Genomic DNA, 18,229 nt, shown 5'->3' on the forward strand with positions numbered 1-18,229 from the left:
AAACAGGGCAGAAGGGCATATAGAAAGAACACAGGAGCCAATCTGAAAGAGCTCCTAATGGCCAGGGATGGAACGATTTGAGCAAAAAATTCAATAAGGATAATATTGGATTATAACCCAAAGAATAAAGTAAATATCCATGAGACCATATTCTATAAATACATGACTGAATAAATAAATACAAGGAGGAAAAGGAACAACTGTTCCTTACAGAAGGACTCCAACTAATGATTGTAGGATGGATGAAGGAAACGGAAAAATCAGTATTAGGAAACCGCAGGAATAATTGCTTCAGCCAAGAGTCACTGGAGAATGTTCAAGTTAGTCGGTGAAAGTTTAAGTTGCACAGTTTCAAAATATCTCCCCCCAAATATCTCTTAATTACAACAACAAAAAAATGTCAACCCTCTAGCAGAGAACCCTGTAGAGAACCCTCTAGCAACCCTTCTCTGCTACCTTCACCTTGATGTTAACCAAGGTAGTTAATATCATCACTACCAAGTCATTAGCTGTCGTGATGGACACAGAGAGGGCACATCGCCTATGTGGATTCCTCCCCAACACACATCACCTCAATCCAATCATAGAGAAACATGAGACAAATCCAAATCGAGGAACATTCTGCATAATACCTAGATGCCTTACTCTTTCAGAGGGTCGGCACCATGAAAAACAAGATTAGAAGACACTAAGGAGATTCCAGGAAGTCAACTAACATGCAAGCGATTCCAGAATAGATCTTGGAACAGAAAAACAACATTAGTGGAAAAATTGCTAAATATAAACAAAGTCTGTAGTTTATAGTATTGCGCCAATGTCAACTTCTTGGTTTTGATCATTGTCCTATGTCTCTGTAAGCTGTTAAAACTAGGGGTAGCTGGGTGAGGGCTATACTCTATTACTTTTACAACTCCTCTGTTAAGTTGGAAGTTATTTCAAAATAAAAAGTTAAAACTGAAATAAATGATTGAAAAACTGCTTCACTGCTTCCTCTGCATCTAAACTGAGTTGTATCTTGAGGGATGAACAGGAATTAAGCAATGAAAATGAGGCCACCTTGATCTTCCTAACTAGCATGGTGATCTTTAATAGGTGTACTTAAGTTCACTGAGTTCCTAACCCTCCTTGCATATCTAGAAATCTTACATTCCTTTCTAGGAGGAGAATAGAAAGCCCCTGCAGGAATTAGAACAGGAATTTGACTTCTTGCAAAACCCTCAAGCACTGAAAGCTGTAAACAGGCACCACAAAATCTACACAGAATCTGGAGATGTTGTAGGTCACTACATACCCTTACTGATCCACGACCCCCTGACCTATTAAAGTCCTCTTGTCTAGTCAGAAACCACGGAGTTGGCTTTTGGACAAGAGTCCTCCTTCCCCCCAGGTGACCAGCCTCCTGAATAAAGCTTATATTCCTTTCCAGTCAATACTTGTCTCTTGAGTATCGACCTTTCAAGTGATGGACAGCCAAACTTGGGGTTCGGTAACTAAAATGGGAATCATAACTACCTTACATAAGATAAGAATTAATCATATGACCTGGTTCCACTTCTCATGCAACCAACTATGAGCTGTGTGACCTTGGGCAAGTTACTCAATTTCTCTAAAGCTCAGTTTCTTCATCAATAAGTAAGGGACAAGGCCGGATACCTATCTCATGGAGCTAGAAATAATGACTAAATGAAATCACCATATAAGGAGAGTAGCATCCCCAGCACATTGTATAAATCCAATCGGTGTTAGCCATACTGCTGGAGATGATGGCAACAACATCGGATGAACACCCATGACCGGCCACTGGCACACATCTTCTCCCTCCGTAAAGCCCCTGAGGATCTCCCATCCACACCCCTCAGCCACAGAAGTTGCCAAAGCTCTGGTCTGGATACCACCAATTTGGATTCTCTCAGAGACCCCCTGAAACCCTCCTGGCCCTGTTCCTACCCAGTTTTGTTCAGATGTTTGTTGAACACTCACTGTGTGACTTAGGACTACGTTAGAAGAGCAGAAATAGATAAAAGAGAGCTGATCTCTTGCTTTGGAGGGAAAAAATTGACATGCTACTTGTCTGATGGGAGAACAGATGTGAACAAATCATTTCACTGAATGCAGGGAGCGTTCTGCTGGAGGTGGGCCAAGGTACTATTGCAAGAGCACCTTACACAGCCTGAGTGGAGGCTTTCTGGATGAACAGGAGTTTTGACAGCAAGGAAGGAGGAGAGGAGGGTGGGGAAAGGGCATTCCAGGCACAAGAAACAGCTAAATCATAAAAGGCACAGGATCCTTGAAATAGCCAAGGGAATGGGAAGCACTGTGAAAACAGAAGAAGGGAAAAAATTGAACAGAGGTAGATAAGGTCTCATTGATTGGTGACTATGTATATCAAGGTAACTCCTTGAATTTTAACCTGTGGGCGATGGTTTGTAGCAAGGGGGGCAACACAGTTAGATTTGTATTTTAGGGCTATTGTTCTGACAGCATTCAGGAGAAAGGATTAGAAAGACACAGGATGGATTAGAAAGACACCAGGTAGAAGACTTCTGCTATCCTTTAAACAAGAAATAATGACTGATACTAACAAATCAATTATGATTATTATCACCAGGACATTAAGTTGTCAGTAGGGCACGAATAGCAGGGGTGGGAAAAAGTGAGATGGATTTAGAAAGAGGCAGAGAAAAACCCAGCAGGACTTGATGTCCCGTTTCTTGACCCAGTTTGCACGCAACGTCCAAATTTTGACTGAATTAACTCACTATGAAAGGGTCTGCAATGGATCTAGTTTTGAGTGTAATCATACCTAAAGCGGAAAGAGGGGAGGAGGGAATGTGGAACAGATGGTGGGTCTCTGGGCGAAGCACTGGAGGAGGTGGGGTCGTGAGCACAAGTGGCGCAGGAAGGACCTCCCACTCTCGGAAACGAGAAGGAAGGACCGGAAGATGAGCTTAGTTACAAATAAGCTTGGGAGCGACGGGTCGGGAAGTGGAGCTAGCTCACCTTTATCACCTCTGTGCTTCACCTAAGTCCCCAAGGAAATAAAAATTCTCCCGTCTTTCCTTAACTGCTCCACGCCTACTGAATTTCCTGCCACCAGTGGTACCCCGTCCCCTGTAGACACCCACAGCCTCTATCAGGGCTTGTGTCGTAAGGGAAGAGGGGAGACATCAGACAATGTGGGGTGGGACACAGACATAGGGCTTTTCTTTTTTCCCCCAATAATGGTAACATCTACAGGGCAGCTAAATTGAGAATCCGAACTTTTCCCTCAAACCAACCATCACGTAGCAAAATATTCATTATCTGCCACAATGGTGTTCAGACTGGAATATGGCTACCTCTGGGAGCACACAACTTTTTTTTTTTTTTTTTTTTTTTTTTTTAAGGAAATGCTGGCACTTGTCTAGTTTTAAGGGACTCGGTTTCCAGATTCTCAATTTCTAGATCCTAAAACTGATCTGCCTGAGAAAGCAACAGTCAACTGAGGTTCTCCTTTCTTCCGTCCCATTTAGCACGCCCTTCCTCCCACTAGGCAACGCGAAAGGCAAACCAATCCCCAGGCCCAATCTCCACAATGCATTGTCCCAGGACCGCAAACATTTGCAAGGCAAGAAACGAAGAGCTAGAAGACGGATAAAAATTTCTTCTGGGACTGGAATCGCTTTGGTAACTGATTCCCACATATTTCCCAGCTCAAGTAAACTCTATTTTTTTCCTTTCAAACAAACTGAAGGACAAAATGAAGTAGCTAATAGATTAGCTCCAAGAATTAGGGGATATTTGCTGTAATATAGTTCTTCTTCCCTGTGCATCCACCTTTTTTTCAAATTTTTTTTTCAATGTTTTTTTATTTTTGAGAGACAGAGAGAGACAGAGCATGAGTAGGGAAGGGGCAGAGACAGACAGAGGGAGACACAGAATCCAAAGCAGGCTCCAGGCTCTGAGCTGTCAGCACAGAACCTGACGCAGGGCTCGACCCCACAGACTGCGAGATCATGTCCTGAGCCGAAGTTGGACACTTAACCGACTGAGCCACCCAGTTGCCCCTTTTTGCATCTACCTTTGTGCCTCAATACTTTTGTTTGTACTTATCTAAGAAGAAAGAAAGAAAAGAAAGAAAGAAAGAAAGAAAGAAAGAAAGAAAGAAAGAAAGACAAGAAAAGAAAGAGAGAGAGAAAGAAAGAAACAAACATGGGTTGGAAGGAGGCAAGGAGGAAGGCAGGAAAGAAGGGAGGGGGAAGGAAAGAAGAGGACGCTGAGCCATGGCTCACTTTAGCGACCCATAATATTTACCCACAAATGCACGAACTAATGGAAAAAATGCTCTCTTCGTTTTACTAAGAGATTAATTTCCAATAACAGATTACTTTTTATGTGTAATATTTATCATAGTTTGTAATATATGTGTGTTGTTCGCACTAAAGTGTCTACTGTTAATAATTATAATCATCACTTAATCCAGAAAATAGTTCTAAGACTTAGAACATCATGGCCACATAAAATGAAAAATGCAGCTCAAATTTCAATTTGTACACCCATTTTATTGCAGGGAATTTTGATAGGTAATCAATAAGATACTTCCAAGCGTAAAAATATTACATTAGGATAGTACTCTGTGCAGGAAGTAGAATGGAAATAAAAGTTTAAGGAGGAAAAGAAATGATGCAAAATGTCTGTAAAAGAAAAGTCTGTTCCTGCGCTTGTGAAATAGATGATGATGGAGAGCCAGTTGCTGTGATATTTAAAAGGTATCTATGAAGAAGTGATGTATTTATTGGATTATAAAAAGCCCAATATGTGCATGAGATCTGAAATTTTATCTGAAGCCATTTAAGTTTAAGATAACGATTTTATTTTTTTTTTTTATTTTTTTTTTTTTTTAATTTTTTTTTTCCAACGTTTTTTGTTTATTTTTGGGACAGAGAGAGACAGAGCATGAACGGGGGAAGGGCAGAGAGAGAGGGAGACACAGAATCGGAAACAGGCTCCAGGCTCCGAGCCATCAGCCCGGAGCCCGACGCGGGGCTCGAACTCACGGACCGCGAGATCGTGACCTGGCTGAAGTCGGCCGCTTAACCGACTGCGCCACCCAGGCGCCCCTAAGATAACGATTTTAGATGCGAGCTTGAAAATGTGCGAGAAATACATAGTTTTTCACTTTTTTAAGTGGTACGAAGCAAAAAGTGTGAAGGCCACCGGTCCTCAGTGGAGCACCATCCCAATCCACATCCAGGAGCTTCCCTTCTGTCTCCGCTATGGCTTCTATCAATTCCTCCGAATCGTTAAAAAGAAAAAAAAAATCAGGTATGAGAAAAGAAAGGCTTTGTTGAGGTATCAAAGAATGTTTCTGAAACACTAAATGTGAAATATGGATGCAGATTTCTCAGAGGTATCGGCCACAACTGGAGCTGCCCCCACACCCAAGCCTTGATTAAAGGCAAAACACCCTTGGGTGATACTGACAACAGGAGGGGCTGACTTAGTTGCAGTTAATTTCCCCCAAGGCATCTTCTGGCCAAGCGCGTATTCAAACCACTCCCTGGCTCCACAATGGAGCAAGCATGGTAAACATTCTACTCTCGGTGTCCACACTTTCAGACCCCTGAATTTCCAAATTAAGAAGTTGTTACTGAAAATGTTGTGCACTGCCCACTTCTTATCAGGTACTTCCAAGAGCCCTGGCATAGCCCCAACATGCTTTGAACTTAAGGAATTCTATAAGAAACTCAAACTGAAAAATCGGGAAAGGAAATCAAGACGTGCAGTTATCAAAACGGGAGGAACTGTGTAAAGATTAAATTCAGCGCGGGCTATGGAATCTCCTAAGGGAACATTTCCATAAATGCAGTTTTATAAAATGTATCTTGATTATAATCTGTAGATTTGATTGGGCAACATTGCCTTTCAACAAGGCTGCACGGCATTTTGGAACAATTTTCAGTAATCTGGAATGGGAATAACTCAAAATTAGTCCTCCAGCTATAGCAGTCCACTAGAAGAAGCAAGAATGAAACAGAACAGTAACAGCGGGCTCCATTTTGGTAAGCCGAACATTTTTAGTTAGATGGTTGCATCTTAGAGAGGTAGTGGGCTGCCTCCAGATATTTTTAGCAGGTATCGGCGCTTACTCTGGGAAGTTAACCCAACGCTTAATACCAATCACTCACCTTTTAATTCGGAATTACTGTCACTGCTGTGTGCATGACCAAAACAACAATTAAGAATCAGCAGGGCTCCTGAACAATTAGATTAAAACGTCGCTGAGGTGTAATAAATAAATTAGTCCTCAGATTGGGGATATTCCCATTGTGCATGAGCAGCCCAGCTGAGAGATGACGGGGATAGCAGGCTCCTGGAGTCTTCAGGGGCAAATGCGTTTTCTACATAGTTCACAACACCCCGGTGACTAACCTAGAGACACATGTATTTCCCTTACAGAAAGGTGAGAACATTTCTTCTCTTTTCTGTGTATTTTCCAAGAGCAGATAGTTTTCTATAGCTAAATTTCAGTGCCTCTGAATGGGGGATGTTTATCTGGTGTCCCTAGTTGGAATTCATAATATGTTTCCCCATGGCAACATCTCATAAATCAGATGTCTAATTACATTGCTGCATTTCTATAGTAAAGTCGGATGTACAGAAATCTCAGGTTTTTGTTACTCTAAATGAGCTTTGTTTAAGAGCTAAAGACGTACCCCTTCAAAACTTGTACTCTGTGGTGCTTTCTTCCAAACGTAGCTATTTATGATTCAAACTTTCTAAAATGCACAGATTCCTCTTTAAAAGGAGCATTATTTTGTTGGTTGTGGGATGGTTATTATAATTCTTACAAGGAGGTATAACAGTGCAAGATGTCTGGTGGTAGATGCAGCTTGCCACCTTCTTGTGCAAGGCAGTCGAAAGCTATGCTTTGAGTTGTCTAAGATTTTCTGTATCTTCCTCTGCATTCAGGTTGTCGGCAATCGGTTCTTTTTTTTTTTTTTTTTAATGTTTATTTATAGTGGAGAGAGAGAGACAGAGAGTGAACGGGGAGGGGCAGAGAGCAATGGAGACAGAATCTGAAGCAGACTCCAGGCTCCGAGCTGTCAGCACAGAGCCCGACGCGGGACTCGAACCCACGAACCACGAGATCATGACCTGAGCCGAAGTCGAACGCCCAACTGAATGAGCCACCCAGGCGCCCCAGCAATCGCTTCTTAATTTTGTCTCTGTTCTGCCTTATACCATCCTTTTTCACTCTTCAAATCAAAGAGAAAGATCTGTTAAAATTACATTGGAAGTAAGAATACATGACATTCTTGTACATGGCTACAGATTCATCGAAATGTTCCTCTAAGAATATGCTCTAATACAAGGGCTTTGTAACATCTATTTTAGCTGTTCAGTGGCATTTTCTCATTTCCTGGAATTTGGCATTTTGGAGAAAGAGAATCAAAAAATGATTCATTCTGGATAGGAAAGGTGCCGCCTTTCAATACGTCAAGAGCATTGGGAGTTAGACAGGCTTCCAGTGGCTGCTTTGGGTACTCAACCACCATGTATGATATGTTCAACGTGAAAACAATATATTTAAAATTCTAAATAAGTGGCTTACCGGCTTCTAGAATACAATTCATTCTTATGTCGGGAACTTTCTTTACTCACACAGGTTTTATTGCTGTGCCGTTGCCTGGCAACAGTGATGTGGCAAAAGATGTCAGAGGTTAAAGAGCAGACTAAAGTCATTATGGAAAGCGAGCCTTATCAGCCTTTTCCATCTAGCTTTGTAACCCTTGAAATTCAATAGGTTTCATTGTATTGAGTAGTCTGTATTTCGTTTCTTATCAAATGCCAAGTCTTTTAGAGACTTTTCTTTCTGAATATAAGCCCAGTCCTAGGCAGAATTTTAATATGCACATTGCTCTGTAATGGGCTTCTGTATTACCCTAGCACACTTCAAAGGTTAAAGTGAAAAACTTCTGGCTTTCTGAAGTCATGTACTGTGTGCAAAGTGGTTGCGGACACGTTTGGAAGCATTCCAAGAGGTATCAGAAATATACACTGGCTCCGGGTGCCTGGGTGGCTCAGTTGGTTAAGCGTCCGACTTTGGCGCAGGTAGCGATCTTGCAGTTCATGAGTTCAAGCCTCGTGTCAGGCTCTGTACTGACAGCTTGGAGCCTGGAGCCTGCTTCGGATTCTATGTCTCCCTCTCTCTCTGCCCCTTCCCTGCTAATGCTCTGTCTCTCTCTCTCACTCAAAAAATAAATAAACGTTAAAAAAATTAAAAAAGAGAGAAATATAAATAGGCTCTACATGTACTCAGTTTGAACCACTATTAACGTTAAGTAATATGCCATTTTCAACCCCATTAGCCTGCCTAGTAAAAAATACTCTTTGGGAGCGCCTCGATGGCTCTGAGTATCCGATCGGCTCAGGACGTGATCCCAGGGTCATGAGATTGAGCCCCACATCAGGCTCTGCACTGAGTGTGGAGCCTGATTAAGATTCTCTCTCTTTCTCCCCCTGCTCCTCTCCCCTGCTTGTTCTCTCTCTCTCTCAAAAAAATTGTTCTTTAGAGAATGGAATGCAAAATGTTCTATAGGTTCGTTGGTCTATTCTGAAATGAGAAAGAATGTGATCAAAATTTAAGCATCATCTCTGGGGTGTATTTTTTTTCAGTCCGTTGTGTACCAAATGCTAGGCCCCTAAGGATTCGTAGCTCTCGGATAGTTGATTACATTTCAGCATGATGCATTTTAAGATTTCTTTTCCAGTGGGCCTAACATATGCTTTAATGACATTTCCTTTCTAGGCAATGTGGTTGTTCCATGACTCCTAGCCTGAATTTTTAATTTTTTCCAAATTACTGCTATAAAGGTGAGACAACCTGAATCAGAATCATAATCCATGTTGGTCTGAAGTGGATCCAGAATTATTTCTGGAGGAAGATTTCTATCCCTGCTTGTGGCATCATTGTCATAGCCATGGGAGCCTCCCTATCTCTGTTAAAAGGGTGTTGGTGAAGTCCTTGTCCTTTCCGTCACCCTGTGAGAGTACCCGCGGAAGAAGGTCCGCTTAGGTTTTAGCATTAGAAAACCTTGGGTTATGGGGCGCCTGGGTGGCTCAGTCGGTTGAGTGTCCGACTTTGGCTCAGGTCACGATCTCGCGGTCCGTGAGTTCGAGCCCCACGTTGGGCTCTGGGCTGATGGCTCGGAGCCTGGAGCCTGCTTCCGATTCTGTGTCTCCCTCTCTCTCTGCACCTCCCCCGTTCATGCTCTGTCTCTCTCTGTCTCAAAAATAAATAAATGTTAAAAAAGAAAAAGAAAAGAAAACCTTGGGTTGTATCTTACAGATGTTTCAGATCTGTAACTGACCATGTTTCCCTCTTCACTTTCACCGCTCAGGACCTGAGAATCGAATCTGCAACCCACCTGTCTCCACTGCACCAGGCACGGAGGCAGGCATCTGTCACACACATCTTGCCCTGCCTTTATTTTCCTCTCTTATATTGTCTTTTAACTCTGACTTCTGCAACCGTTTATTCTATTTTTTTTTTTTTTTAAATAGTTATTTGGTTATTTTGAGAGAGAGAGGGGCAGGGGAGGGGCAGCGAGAGAGGGAGAGAGAGAAAGAATCCCAAGCAGACTCCATGATATCAGTGCAGAGCCCAACACAGGGTTCGAATTCACGAACCGTGAGATCATGACCTGGGCAGAAATCAAGAGTTGGACGCTTACCCGACTGAGCCACTCAGGCGCCCCTCGTTTATCCTATTTTAAAGACGGGGATGCCTACCTCAGGTGTCCTTTAGAGCAATGCAGTGTGCGACTTTTAAAAACTAACCACAAATAAGGTAGTCAATGGAAGAGAGAGAAGACAATCCTCTTACTATGTCTTTGGTCTTCCATTTTGTGACTCCAAGCAGAATGAAGGGTTTCTCCCATGCCATCCCCCGGCTTGTTGTGGCCGTGAGTCCTGACATCCAGAGAGAAGGCGTGAGTTCAGGGGAACAGGAGCAGGTGGGAGCTGGGAGGGCACAGAAGAGGGAGGGAGAGAAACCTCCCTCTTTGGCAGCAAGGAACCGAAAAGAAGTTTCTGTGGCTACAGGGTACCTTCCAAGGAAAGTCAAGAAAATGCCAGTCAGGAACTTGGTGCATTAAATCCAAAGGTGACATTTAAAGTCCTGACGCATCCAATTTGTATAACATAAGAATGTCATCTCCACAATACATATTTATGAAGTGGTTATGTTCCTATTGCTGTACAACCATCACATCCTGATTTGTCCCACACGCATATGCAATTTTAAAAATTACCCCAAACCTGTTACGAGCTTGTCCACCCCCACGAATAAGAGACAAGCTTCATTTAAAACACACACACATAAGAGGTATGTAGAGAAGTTGTCGTGGCTAAAGAAAACTGTGCCAGTTCTGATCAAGAGCAAAAAAACAGGATTTGAATACTTAATTGAAGAACTAGAGGAAGGAAATATAACGATGGGAGTCTCGGAAGGCACTATGGGGTATGGCGTGGATACACCTACGGGGCTGAAACTTGCCCAGATTGTATGGTGAATCAGCAAGAAAGGGATTTTATGTTAGAATGTTCAGAAGCCTGTACACACACACTGTTTCACCAGTTTGGTGCAAACTAGCAGGTTCCACAGTATTTCATATTACCCTTCAGGGTGTCAGTTCCTATGTTCTTGTGCTAAATCTATACCCATCAGGACCTTTCTCCAAGGGGAAAAAAAAAAAACACAACCCTCTAGGGAATTCTTATTATAATTCTTATTATTCACATAGTCCTCATAAACAAATAAGGAAAAATTAGCTACTTGTGTGGTTTTTTGTTTTGTTTTGTTTTGTTTTGTTTTATATCAAGGTCAGGTTAGACTGCTCAGGTAAAGAATTACTTAATTTCAATGAGTAGTAAGTGGAAGCTAATTCAGGTCCTTAGAAAAAAATGCCTAACATACATACTTTTAATAACATTAATAGTATTTTCATGTTGGAGCGCCTGGGTGGCTCAGTCGGTTAAGCGGCCGACTTCGGCTCAGGTCATGATCTCGCGGTCCGTGAGTTCGAGCCCCGCGTCGGGCTCTGTGCTGACAGCTCAGAGCCTGGAGCCTGCTTCGGATTCTGTGTGTCCCTGTCTCTCTGCCCCTCCCCCACTCACGCTCAAAAATAAACAAATGTTAAAAAAAAAAGCACAAAAGTTTTTGCTTTTTTGTTATTCATGTTACTAGGATTACTATTATATTTTATGAATTGTTTATATCATTTATCCATTTATGTATTAGATTCAAAAACATTTTGTTGTCTATTTCTATGTTGGTTTATACAATTAAAAGTTATTTCTATTTAAAGTTTCCTTATTTTGGGGCACCTGGGTGGCTCAGTCAGTTAAGCGGCCGACTTCGGCTCAGGTCATGATCTCACGGTCAGTGAGTTCAAGCCCCGCGTCGGGCTCTGTGCTGACAGCTCAGAGCCTGGAGCCTGTTTCAGATTCTGTGTCTCCCTCTCTCTGACCCTCCTCTGTTCATGCTCTGTCTCTCTCTGTCTCAAAAAAATAAACGTTAAAAAAAATTAAAAAAAATAGTATTTTCATGTTAAAATTACGTCTGTTAACAGTGCGTTCCTCACAGGTAATACAAGGTCAAAATTCCCTCTTATTACCAATTTTTTTTTTAATGTTTATTTATCTTTGAGAGAGAGACAGACAAAGAGACAGAGCACAAGCAGGGTAGGGGCAGAGACAGAGGGAGGTACAGAATCTGAAGCAGGCTCCAGGCTCTGAGCTGCCAGCACAAAGCCTGATGCAGGGCTTGAACCCACGAACCATGAGATCATGACCTGAGCCAAAGTCGGATGTTTAACCAACAGAGCCACCCAGGAGTCCCAAATTCTTTAATGGTGGGATGTGTCTGTAAACATGACATGGGAACGTACCATGGACATCAACTTCATATTAGAATCAGTTTTTTTTTTTTTAAAGTAATCTACCAATATCTTGAATGTATTTCATTTGTGGTAAAAAAAAAAAAAATTCTAATTTGATTCCTCTGTCATCTCAAAGTTAATATATCCAGAATGTAGACTGTTTCCCTCTCCCATCCAGCCACTCCTAAATAATCCTCTTCTGCCAGGGGAAATGCATATGTGTGCACACGTGCACACACACACACACACACACACACAACCTTTCCATGTATTTCATCTCCCAGACTTGAAAGTATCTTCTTTTTTTTTTTTAATTTTTTTTTCAACGTTTTTTATTTATTTTTGGGACAGAGAGAGACAGAGCATGAATGGGGGAGGGGCAGAGAGAGAGGGAGACACAGAATCGGAAACAGGCTCCAGGCTCCGAGCCATCAGCCCAGAGCCTGACGCGGGGCTCGAACTCACGGACCGCGAGATCGTGACCTGGCTGAAGTCGGACGCTTAACCGACTGCGCCACCCAGGCGCCCCGAAAGTATCTTCTTATTCCTTCATTACTTACCTCCAATCTGTTTATTCTTCCTGTCAACTCTCTCTGATGGGATCTGATAAAATCTTTGAAATAATTGTTTTCAATGTTACTGTAGCTGTTCAGTAAACCACCCTAGAGCCTGTGCGACAGAAGTTACCATAGCAAGCCTGAGATGCTGTCCTTAGAAAGGCCTCCTTGCAAGGTTGACCCTCGTCTGGAGTCTGGAAACTTACTCCCCAACTAATCAGGGTGGCTCACTGTGCCCAAACCGGTAGTACAAAACAATGCGGTTTATGCCAAACACATGCTTTTCTCTGGAAGTCTGGAGTTTTGATAGGTGCGAGGCAGAGGCTATCTATGTGACCAGCCCCCAGGAAAAATCCTGGGCACTGAGTCTATAATAAGCTTCCTGGGTGGACAGTATTTTCTATGTGTTGTCACAGTTTGTTGCCGGAGGAAGGAAGCACATCCTAGGTGACTGTCCTGGGAAAGGACTCTTGGAAGCTTGCAGTTCCCTCCGTAGCCATATGAGTTGTGTCGCGGGTCCTACATTGGCCTTTGCCCCCTGTGCCTTTTCCCTTTGCTGATTTGGCCTTGTATCATTTCAGTGCAAGAAACCTTCGCTGTGAGTACCATGGTAGGTTGAATCCTGTGCGTCCTCTTAGCAAACCACCACACCTAGGACTCTCGACACAACTCGTATGGCCTGCTACATCACGTCTAGCCTCTTCTGAGCCCTTCAGAACCTGCCGTGACGTTACTTCTCCAGAAGCTTCCGCCGGATTCCAAGGTGGACCCTGTACTTCAGGTAGACCATCATCGGCGCAGGAGAGATGGAAGTGTGTAAGACAAGTTCTCAGGTGTGAAGGCACCTGGTTTCCGTTCTTAGTTCCCTCAGTTTGTCCTACTATTTCCTATTTAATTGGGAGTAATTCACAACCTCTCTAGGTCTTAATATCCTTACACATACAATATGAATAAAACTACAGATACATATAATATCCAGGTGCAAGATTTTGGCTCTCTGTATAAATGATTTCTTATTGATTTGCAGCTAAAGGTACATTCGATCAGAGTGTATTGTAAAACAAAACTGCACTGCGAAGGCAGGCCTATTTTCTCTGTACCTTCCACTATGCAAAGCCATTTTTGTGCAGTTCTGCAAAAATTTCTGGATGCACTGGCAAAAATGTGAGAAACAATTCAGAATTAGACATTTAAAGGAAAATATACTACAAACATAGGAATGATACTCAAAATATCAGGCCATAATCTCCTGGGTAATGGTATTGTTTTTGAACGTTACTATCAGAAAAGAAAAGAATTAAGAGAAATTAGCAAGCCAGTAGCTGGCAGGAAAGGGGCGGATTTCTGTTCAGCCAGGGCCCCATGTCCCTCAGGCTGAGGCAGTCCACAGATAAGAAACGGCTCTTTCGTAAACATTAAGGACTCCCTTTGTGAAAACCATCAAGATCAGAAGGTTTCAACAAGAGCCCACTGAAAAATCTCTCTGCAGGGGCGCCTGGGTGGCGCAGTCGGTTAAGCGTCCGACTTCAGCCAGGTCACGATCTCGCGGTCTGTGAGTTCGAGCCCCGCGTCAGGCTCTGGGCTGATGGCTCGGAGCCTGGAGCCTGTTTCCGATTCTGTGTCTCCCTCTCTCTCTGCCCCTTCCCCGTTCATGCTCTGTCTCTCTCTGTCCCAAAAATAAATAAAAAACGTTGAAAAAAAAAATAAAAAAAAAAAAAAAAGAAAAATCTCTCTGCATTAACTGGTATGTTTGCATATACCCCTTGCTCATTACTCACTTCTAACTCCAATTATTGAAATTTATTTCCCAGTGATCAACAAACGGCTTACAAAAGCCACGGAGGGGACCATACAAAAGAATCTCAAGTCCAGGGTGCCTGGGTGGCTCAGTCGGTTACGTGTCTGACTTCAGCTCAGGTCATGGTCTCCTAGTTCATGAGTTCAAGCCCCGCATCAGGCTCTGTGCTGACAGCTCAGAGGCTGAGGCGTGCTTCAGATTCTGTGTCTCCCTCTCTCTCTGCCCTTCCCCCACTCATGCTCTGTCTCTGTCTCTGTCTCTCTCAAAAATAAAAACACGAAAAAAAAAAAAAAAAACAAACTTGAAAAAGAACTCAAGCCTGAAATGGGTTCCCAGGTTAGTCAAATGAGTGGTTCCATCCTTCCGAGGTATCCTCCCTGCTTCCTGTCCATATTTTATTGAAGTTGTTTTGATAATTACTTACAAAAGAAATTTAAATTCTTTTTGTAAAATTTTTTTTTTAACATTTATTTATTTTTGAGACAGACAGAGAGCATGAATAGGGGAGGGTCAGAGAGAGAGGGAGACGCAGAATCCAAAACAGGCTCCAGGCTCTGAGCTGTCAGCACAGAGCCCGACGCGGGGCTCGAACCCACGGACCGCGAGATCGTGACCTGAGCCGGAGTCGGACGCTCAACCGACTGAGCCACCCAGGCGCCCCAAGAAATTTAAATTCTATTTCATTATTCTTCTGTGTAATTTTTGGCACAAAGGAAAAGACGTGATCATTTGTGAACTGCAAAGGCTAAGCATAAGTACAGGGCATTCTTGTCTTTGGAGAGCATTCAAACTTTTCCCTTAACCACTTCCTAAATTGAAGTTGCCATCAAGCTAAACGGTGTTCCCAAACTCTTAAGTGTGAGGCCTTAAAAAGCAAAGCGTTTCAGATGAATCGGTCAGACTGGCGTGTACCAAGGACACAGGGAAAGGTGAGATGACATTGTAGCTAACGTCCACCTGTTCTCAATTCCAGATTTTCCTACTAAACCCTGAAAAGCAGAGCATTCAAGCCGGAAAAGAAAAAAAAAAAAAAAAAAAAAAAAACAACCCAGAGAACCATTAGCATAGCCTTGAATGAGCAAACATTTTAAGAAGCCTCCTGCACAAAGAATAATTTCCACGTCTCCCTGGTTGAATTTACACGTGGTATTGCTTACATATTTATCAAATTCAGAGCTATAACCACTAAAAGCGGTCACTTCTCCTAAGTATACTTCATGTTAGGAATACAAAAACTTTACCTCCAAATCCTAGGAGGGACTTTGAACACAGATAGAGACAGATGAAAGATGGCATTGCAGCAAATTCCGAAGTTACCGGGGCGCTGACATTCGGGCTTCTGTGCCTCCAGGAATATTCTCCGTGAGGCACGCCAAGATCCAGGGCGGGGGTACAAGCAATTGTTTTACTATCACAGCCAGGCACTCTCCTTGAATTCAACACTCAGAAAGACGAGCCGGGAACAGGAAGCAGTAACTGCACGGTATTTTACGCTGCCCTTCAGATTCCTCTCCCGGTATTTTCCCCGGTTCCCAGCGTGGCTTCTCCGCATGACTGTGCAGCAGTCTCGAAAGTGCTATGGAAGCAGCTCCCAGCAGCAGGCAGGCAGAAAGCGGCATAGGGCTCCTTGACCGCTGGCTCCCAAGCATCGTCATAGGAACTTTTGCTTGGTGAGAGTTTTCAGTTCAGTGATGCACGTGGATATTTTTAAAATCCTTCGTTTTCCCAATTGCCCTACGAATACACACTTCAAACACCTACAGACAGAGCTGTTGAGAGGAACGTGATGATTATCCTGACTGTTCCCCTTCATTTTGCCGAGGGCCCCACTGAAGCACTTCCCTTCTACTTTCTGAGTTCATCTAACTTGCTTTATTCCCTCGAGTAAAGCATGAACAGGACCACGCTGGCCACACCAATAAGCAAAGATTCTCCACTGAGCAAACCGGGCAAAGTCTGACAAAGCCAAACGGAAGCTTCAGAGCAAGGGAGACCGAGAAGGGAATGAGAACTAACATTTTTGGGATATCTATCACGTCATGTGCCATATTTACAGAACCCCATTAACACACTGACCCCATGAACGCTGTATTATCATCCCCACTTTTACAGATGCAGGAATGTCCCCAAAACGATCAAGTAATTTGCCTGACATCTCCTAAAAACCCATAAGAAAATCACAAGCGACCTCACGGAAAACCGACCGAAAGACATGAAGACACATTCCATGGCCGGACAACGCGTGTGCCAATCGGCGTGAGAACTGGCGTTCGGCATCATTAGTGGTCAGAGCAATGCAAATTAAAACCCCACGGACATGACCATTTCATGCCCATTCAACTAGGAAAAATGAAAAATCAAACAACTCTAAGCGTTGAAAGACGGTGAATCCACATTCCGGTGAGAGTTAAAATGGGTGCAACCAACTTTGGAGAACAATTGGGAACCATCTCCTAATATTGAACACTCGTCCAGTAGTTCTGCTCCTACCCCAAGAGAGATTCTTGCACATGTACATGAAGAGTTACTCTCAGTAATGCCAAAACAGCTCTTTCTGCAACAGTAAAATCCTAAAAAATACCCACATGCCCATCGACAAGAGAGGATATGCGTAAAGTATATTTTACACATTAGAATGTTAGATAGAACAGAACAAATGTAGTGCAGCATATCACAGCAGAGATGAATCTTCTCAATAAAAAGTCTCAAAGGAGTACACGCAACATTAGGTCCTTTTAGGAAAAATAATTATCATCGAAAGTTTCCTTTTCAGAATACTAATGAGTGGAATAAGATAGCATATAAAGGAAGATAGAGGAACAACAAACATGAGACTCAGGATGAGGTCAATGTAGGTGGAGACAGGATGAAATGAGGGAAGACCCAAGTGATTACCAAAATCCTAGATTTTGTTTGGGAGGTGGTCACGTGGGGACTCAATGCATTATTTAAAGTGTCTGACTAATAACCAAATAAATAAAGAAGGAACACTGATGAGAATGTCTCATTAGCTAAGGATTATTGGTAGTCCAGCTTTGTATATTTGACTTCCTGAAGTACCCGAAGAACCAAGAAAAACAACAACAAATGAACAAACACTAGGCCCAGATCATACAGCGAATCTATGAAAGGCTCAAATTCAGGTCTGTCAGACTCCAGAGCCTGTGCTGCCACCAGGAAGGGGCCACTCTTTAATTTTTTTTTAATGTTTATTTTTGAGAGAGAGACAGACAGACAGAGGGTGAGCAGGGGAGGGGCAGAGAGAGAGCCACCCAGGCGCCCCAAGGGGCCACTCTTTCTTTCTCAACTAGAGGCACAAAAATAGAGTGAGTTCCTCCCATTCGCCCACAGTGATGGAGTGACCTTGTCTACGGATCATAACAAGAACTGATCAGGATAGAAACAGACAGGATAGAAAGGCAGGAAAGATATTACCAGTCTTCCAGATACTTCTGGGCAATATACAGACTCTCCTCGGCTGGAATCCCGGACCTACTCGGTACTGCCGGGGTCACCGGAGGGAAATGCTTCATTTGCCCAGCCTCAGTTTCCTTGGGATATGAGGATTGGGGATGACGGCAAAGGTGATGATTATAGCGACTAATCCTTTCTGTTGCTTATAAGCCACAGTTTGGCCAACATTGTTTATTATGACCCTCACTACGGTCTACGAGGCATGAGTTATTATTCCCAATATAAAGATGAAGTGATTGAAAGAAAAAGAGGTTAAGAAACTCCCTCATATATATATATACAGCCATTATATCTCAGCTAAAAAAAAATAAGAAATGTCCCCAAGGTCATGCAACTATGGTGCAAGAGTAATAAACCCAGCTCTGACGGTTCAGTCGCCTCAGCTCCTAACAGCTAAGGTATACACACATATGTATATGTATAGACACCACATATATATAAACACAAACACTCATACATGAATAAGTATGCTTAAT

The 18,229-nt window shown here is 42.9% G+C and overlaps 1 protein-coding gene and 1 long non-coding RNA gene across 3 annotated transcripts in view; one reads left to right on the top strand and one right to left on the bottom strand.

Moving 5' to 3' along the window:
• EPB41L3 (erythrocyte membrane protein band 4.1 like 3) overlaps positions 1-18,229 on the bottom strand; it is a 235,135-nt gene that overhangs the window by 166,911 nt on the left and 49,995 nt on the right. The window lies entirely within an intron of this gene.
• Positions 13,023-17,273, top strand: LOC131490360 (uncharacterized). The gene is made up of 2 exons (XR_009251055.1): positions 13,023-13,297; positions 16,165-17,273. It is a non-coding gene; the product is annotated as an uncharacterized LOC131490360 (long non-coding RNA).

Source organism: Neofelis nebulosa, chromosome 11 (genome assembly GCF_028018385.1).
Source record: "Neofelis nebulosa isolate mNeoNeb1 chromosome 11, mNeoNeb1.pri, whole genome shotgun sequence".
In the NCBI taxonomy this organism is placed as follows: Eukaryota; Metazoa; Chordata; class Mammalia; order Carnivora; family Felidae; genus Neofelis; species Neofelis nebulosa.